The sequence below is a fragment of the Balaenoptera borealis genome (assembly GCF_965194805.1).
Source record: "Balaenoptera borealis genome assembly, chromosome: 8".
Taxonomy (NCBI): Eukaryota; Metazoa; Chordata; class Mammalia; order Artiodactyla; family Balaenopteridae; genus Balaenoptera; species Balaenoptera borealis.
Window position 1 is genome coordinate 55,127,906 of NC_138865.1, and position 6,000 is coordinate 55,133,905.

Here is a 6,000-nt window from a genome sequence, read left to right on the forward strand (position 1 = left end):
TGGATATGTAAAAGCATAACGCCAAGTATAATGGGCTACATGAGAATATAATAAGAAAATTCTAAGCAGGATCTGCAGTGGTTAGCTAGCCAGTGCTATAGAGAAGATATCTGAGGATTTGGGGGAAAATTAAAAATTGAATATAAATAGCAAGTTACTGAATTGTATGAAGCAGTGTAGTGAAATAAGAGCCTAGGTTCAAACCACACCGGGGGTCAAAGGGACTTTCTGATTATACGACCTAGGGGACACAGATCATCCTCTCCATCTCCATTTAATTATCTATCAAATGACAGGACTGCATGAAGATGAAATGCGACGGTGATGTAATGTGCTTAGCACACTACCTGGTATTCATTCAATGAGACCTGATGAAGCGTCTGGGAGCCATGGGACTCCGAGGATACAGTTGCAAACAAAGTACAATGTAAGTATCCAATTTTTTAAAAAAATGGTTGCGATGATGGTGTTTCTCATTTCCTTATATCTGCCATATATTTCTAAAAACTGAATCTCTTCAGTAAGAAATAACAATGAGCAAATCCAGTTGTTAGGAAGTTATGTATTCTTTACTGCATTGCTGGAACACATCAGTAAAGGAAAATGAAGCCAAAGGCACCAGGGGTGACCCTGTTGTCCAAGGGACATGGGACATGCCAATGCTGGATATACAAGTCCCTGGCAGGGCGGTCGGTCATGACCTAGGCAAGAAGACTCTAATGTTTCTTTTTTTTTTTTTTTTTAATTTATTTATTTATTTTTGGCTGTGTTGGGTCTTCGTTTCTGTGTGAGGGCTTTCTCTAGTTGCGGCAAGCGGGGGCCACTCTTCATCGCGGTGCGCGGGTCTCTCACTATCGCGGCCTCTCTTGTTGCGGAGCACAGGCTCCAGACGCGCAGGCTCAGTAGTTGTGGCACACAGGCTTAGTTGCTCCGCGGCATGTGGGATCTTCCCAGACCAGGGCTCGAACCCGTGTCCCCTGCATTGGCAGGCAGATTCTCAAGCACTGCGTCACCAGGGAAGCCCTCTAATGTTTCTTAATATGCTTCTAGAATGCAATGCACAGGGAACTTCCAGAAGGAACTTTGCAGAATACCAATATTGAATTATGTAAAAAGAATAAGGAAGAAAAAGACCTGCCACCCCCTCATCACGTACAGCAGGGCAGTGTGTATAGATGGGGGAAGGACTACAATGGCTCTGGAAGGGAGCCCTGGCCGCTGTGTCCACCGGGGAAGCTGGGGACCACGCACATTTGGTGAAATGTACATTTGATGAAATGCACAGGTCGGATTCAGAATGCAGAGGCGGGGGCGGGGGTTGGAGAGAGGAGCTGCCTTGCGTGTCCAGACTCTCTCTGCTCCCGCTTGTCTGTTTGCGTAAGCCGAGCGCAGGGTCCTTGCTGGCTGCCGAGGAGCTGGCGCCGGGCAAGGGACTTGCAGCCAACAACAGCAAATGGTGGCGGCGGGGAGGAAGCCTGCGGTGCTGCAGCCCCCTCTAGGGTAACATTCAGCAGCGCAAGAAGAGAGCCGATGCAAGAGGGCAGCTCGGAAGGGACAGGCTTGAAACCTGAGCGAGGGGACGGGGCCGGGGGAGACGAGGAGGAAGCCAGCCGTGGTTCCAAAATACTGCAGTCAGGTCCTGCTGACACCAAAGCAAAAACATCCCTCACCACCCAAGGGGCTGGAGGCTGAGTTCAGCTGCTGGGGCTGGCTGCCCTGGTGGTGCTGGGTTCCCTGCCAGAGATCAAAAGGCGAGCTTGCTACACTTGAAGCAGAACTTGGCATGCACTTTTCAGAGAGGGGCTCTGTTTTCACCAGAAGTTATCTCTCTTGCCCCCTTCTTCCCTTCTCTGGCCATGATTAAGACCAGAAACGTGCAATGAATGCCTTCCTGTCACATAAGACCAATGAAGAGAACTTATATCCCACTTGATGTTATCTGGCCTGATGTGGAGAAATAAACAAGACACAGCATATCGCCACCAGGCACATGGTGGCAAGAGTCCCCACTGCCCCTCATCAACTTGGGGGTGACCTTGCTTCTCTCTTGCCTATCCCAGCGGGCAGCCTGGATTAGCAAGCAGGGCTGTATAAGTGCCCAGGGAATCATGCCTAATCTTGGCATTGACAGTGTATCATTGTTAACAGCTGGGTGCATACATCATGCTCAATAAGGGTTTAGAGGCGACATGTGGTCTCAGATTAGTGCAGATAGCAGGCAGGGGCTGTCTTCTTGCCAAGGCTGGGCAGCTCCAAAGGTCACGTGACCCCCTGGGATTAATACTGGCATTTAATGAAATGCCTTGCTTATCACTGTTCTGGGCCAAAGGCTTTGTTTCTGACTGAGAAGAAATCATTTCCAAATATAACATGATCTAGTGTGTGGGTTGCCTTCCTAAACTCTCAAGAGTTGCCTCTGTACATCAGACTCTTGAGGGTCAGTTAGCTAGGAATAAGTATTCAAGGGGAATTCAGAAAGGGAGGGAGACAACAGGAAAGGCAGATCAGGAAAGGACTTTTGTGACATCCTAAGGAGTTTAGACTTGACCTCGCAGCAGTGAGAAGGCAGTTAAAGGATTTTAAACTTTATACAAAACAGAGTTGTAGACTGCAGGATGTCATGACTGGAAAAAGGGGCCCCACTGAGAGAAATGGGAGTGAGGAATGAGGGTCTGAACCTAAGTGTTCGCAGCAGAAATGGAGGGGGGGGAAGGATGCAAGAGATATTAAGGAGGTAACATTTACAGGACATGGTGACTATTTGGAAGTGGGACATGAGGGGAGAGAGAAGAACATGTCTGGCTCTAGAAATCCAGCTGCATGGGTGCTGGTGCCATTAAAAAAGATGGGGAATTAAGAAGTAGGTTTGCAAGAGTGTTGGAGCAGAGGTAGTGAGTTCAGTTTCGATGTGCAGAGTGTGAGGTCTTCATAGCAGCGAATGGCCCTCAATGGGAATCCCTCTCAGCCACAGGGACTCGCCTTGCCAAACACCACAACCCTCCCAGATGATGGCCTGTCGCCAATGACTGGCTGATGCCTGGATACAAAGGCCCAGCCCCCTGGCTTCAATCTGGGACAACTCTGAAGGGTTATTCCTGCTCTAGAGCTCCCCTTAGGCTTGGCTACAGCCTCCTTGTGGGTCAGCTTTTCCCTCTACCCACGCCTGTCTTCTCTCTTCCTTACAGGTGTATTTCCCAAGGGTCCTCCCCAACAAACCTTCTGCAGGTAACTCTCTACCCCCCCGTCTGTTTCCAGGGACACTGTACAAGAGTGTGGTTAGAGAAAAGGCATTCCATGAGGATGGCCCAGAAAATAGAAGAGATATGGTTCTGAAAACTAACGGAAGAGGAAGTTTCTGGGAGCAGACAGGAGTCAGTAGTACTGAACACCACAGAGTGGTGTAGAGTAAAATTAGGGCTGAAAAGTGCGTGCTGAACAGCCAAGGAGGTGGGCCATGGACACCCTTGGCAAGGGCGGTGTAAAGGAGCAATGGTGTAGAAGACACGTGGCAGCGGGTTGAAGCCTCAATGAGCAACATGGGCAAGTGGAGAGGGTCAGTGTAGACTGATGTCTGAAGAAGCTTGTCTGTAGAGATAAAGAGAGACCAGGTGGTGGATGTTAGGGAAGGATACAAGATCAAGGCCCCTGTGAAAAGAACTGACTGAGGCAAAATAGCCAATGGAAAGAAAGTGGATGATACTGCTGGGGAAAGAGCAGAGCACGAAGGTAGTGATGTACTTGAGGAGGAAGGTAGGATGCCATCCGGGCTATGTCTTTCTGCCATACCGGCAGCAAGGAGGTGTGGAGGAGATGGAGGAGGTGAGCACGGCTGTCCACTATTTCTACATCAATCCTTCTCTGAGCACGTATAGTCTTGCACAGTCTTCTTCAACTTCTGTTTCTGTCCTTGTGTCCCACTAACCTCCTTCAGGCTTGCAACCCTCAAACCAACCCAGACCACTGCAAACCCTCCAAGGTCCTCCCAATTCTATTGCCACTGGACCTCTTCTTCCCATTTCCTTAGCCTGCCCTTCTGGATTTACCCAGGGTTATGTGTTTTTAAGCTTCTGCCTGTTCTTTAAAGTAGAAGGTGAAATACTATCTAACACGTTCCTCTTTTGTCTCTGTCCTGGCCTCAGCGACCGCTGCTCAGGTCTATGAAGTGGTCCTGAGAAGTGAAGCTCACTTCCACTTCTGCCTAGCACACTCTCCCTCAGAACCCTTCCCTGGACTGTGGATGGATGAGATGCCCACTCCCAAGCCCCATTATACAGTCAAAGAGCAGTGCTTTCCTCCGTAACACGTATCACAGTGGCACTTATGTATTTGGGTGAATATTTGACTAAGCCCGGTTTCCCCATTAGACCATAACTTTGTAAAGTCACGGACTCATCATGGAGTAGCTCCTGGCACATGTTTTGGTTGGATAAATAAATGAATACTTGCTATAATCTCCCTTACAGTTATTTCACTTATGAAAAGACTAAACAAGATACAAATTCCTTAAGGACAGGAGCCAGGCATTGTCATCTTTTTATTTCCTAAATGTCTAGTACAGATCCCTGTACCTGATAGTTACTCAAAATACCTTAGCTGAGTGAGAATCAACAGTTTTTAAACTACACTTGAAAAATAATCACTAGACCCTGTGATCATGGAGCTGACTGGTAAGGGGGATTGCTGTGCACTGGTATCTGAGATCCCTGCATGCCCCTCTCAGGCATTCATACATACCCAAACATGTATTTAGCATCTATCAGGTACCAGAAGTTGTGCCAGGTGCTGGGGATACAGTGGTGAGCAAAACCAGGTGTGGCCCCTGTCCTCATGGGGTTTCCAGTCTACTAGTGGACTCAGACACAAGTCAAAAGTCATACAAATAGATGATAAATTCCAACTGATTATGAAGACATAAAAGCTGAACACCTAATGGAGTGATGGTAGCACACCATGGCAGGGTACAGAGAGGCAGGTTGAGCCAGACCTTGCAGGGCCAGCGGGTCATGTTGAGGATGTAGACTTGGTCCTCCGAGCAAAGGGAAGCCATTTGAGGCAGGGTGGGAGAAGTACTAACCAACTGCATTTCCAAAGTAGACATCCCTCACAGAATATTTGGCTACTCCCTCAATCTACAGGAACTGGCCAGGAACACCATCAGTTCACCTTGTCTTCTTTTCATTAAAACCTTTATCAATAATGAACGTTTTCTTTCCTTTTTCTAATTTTCTGTTCTCCTCTGTCCCAGCCTCCTCCTGCAGTAGAATGTAGGCTTCATGAAGGCCAGGGATTTTGTTCTCCCTTGTTCTTTACTGTAGAATGTGTGGAATTGCTCCTGGCATGTAACAGGTGTCCATAACATTTTGCCAACATTGAATTTTAATTTCTGTCGTTGGAAGGTTGCACGGAAGGGACATGTTGCTAGGCTTCTGGGAATAATATTTCTTCTTTACCAATTTAGCAGAGTCTCCTAGTTCTTCCATGAAAATGGGCTTACAGGACCTTGCCCAAAGGTTTTATGATATTAGACTCTTTTAAATAAGGGGATTTTGAAAACTTCTTAATAGCTCTGTCTTTATGGGACCAAGAGTGGGGCTAAATGTAAACGTGCACCCCTCTCCGTGATTATTCTTTTCTAAGCTACTAAAGGTAAGATCTACCAACTACTTTTCCTGAGTTGGAAATGTTACATAAAGGTTCAGCATTTCCTTGCCAGACAACTTGTTATCATAACCAACATGTGTGAAATACTAAAATTTATAGTTTCTAACACTTCCTTGGGTGGTGGAACGATATGAGAGTTGCAATTAACACCCCCCCCCCCCACAAACAGCAAAGCATTATGTGGACACATTTTGTATTGAATCCAGTGGAAATTCCACATTCTCTATGTCAGGACATCCACGAATTATGGACCAGGTTGGTTAGCGTTTTATGAGTTATTCTGTTGAGACTTGTGGAAGTATTTGAAAGTTCTCCTAGTCTACTGTTAAATGTGTAGTT

The 6,000-nt window shown here is 47.0% G+C and overlaps 1 long non-coding RNA gene across 1 annotated transcript; it reads left to right on the forward strand.

The window, feature by feature from the left end:
* The first annotated feature begins 296 nt into the window (after positions 1–296).
* On the forward strand, positions 297–5,597 carry LOC309633189. Its single transcript, XR_014247372.1, has 2 exons — positions 297–2,824; positions 2,893–5,597. It is a non-coding gene; the product is annotated as an uncharacterized lncRNA (long non-coding RNA).
* The last annotated feature ends 403 nt before the right edge of the window (positions 5,598–6,000 follow it).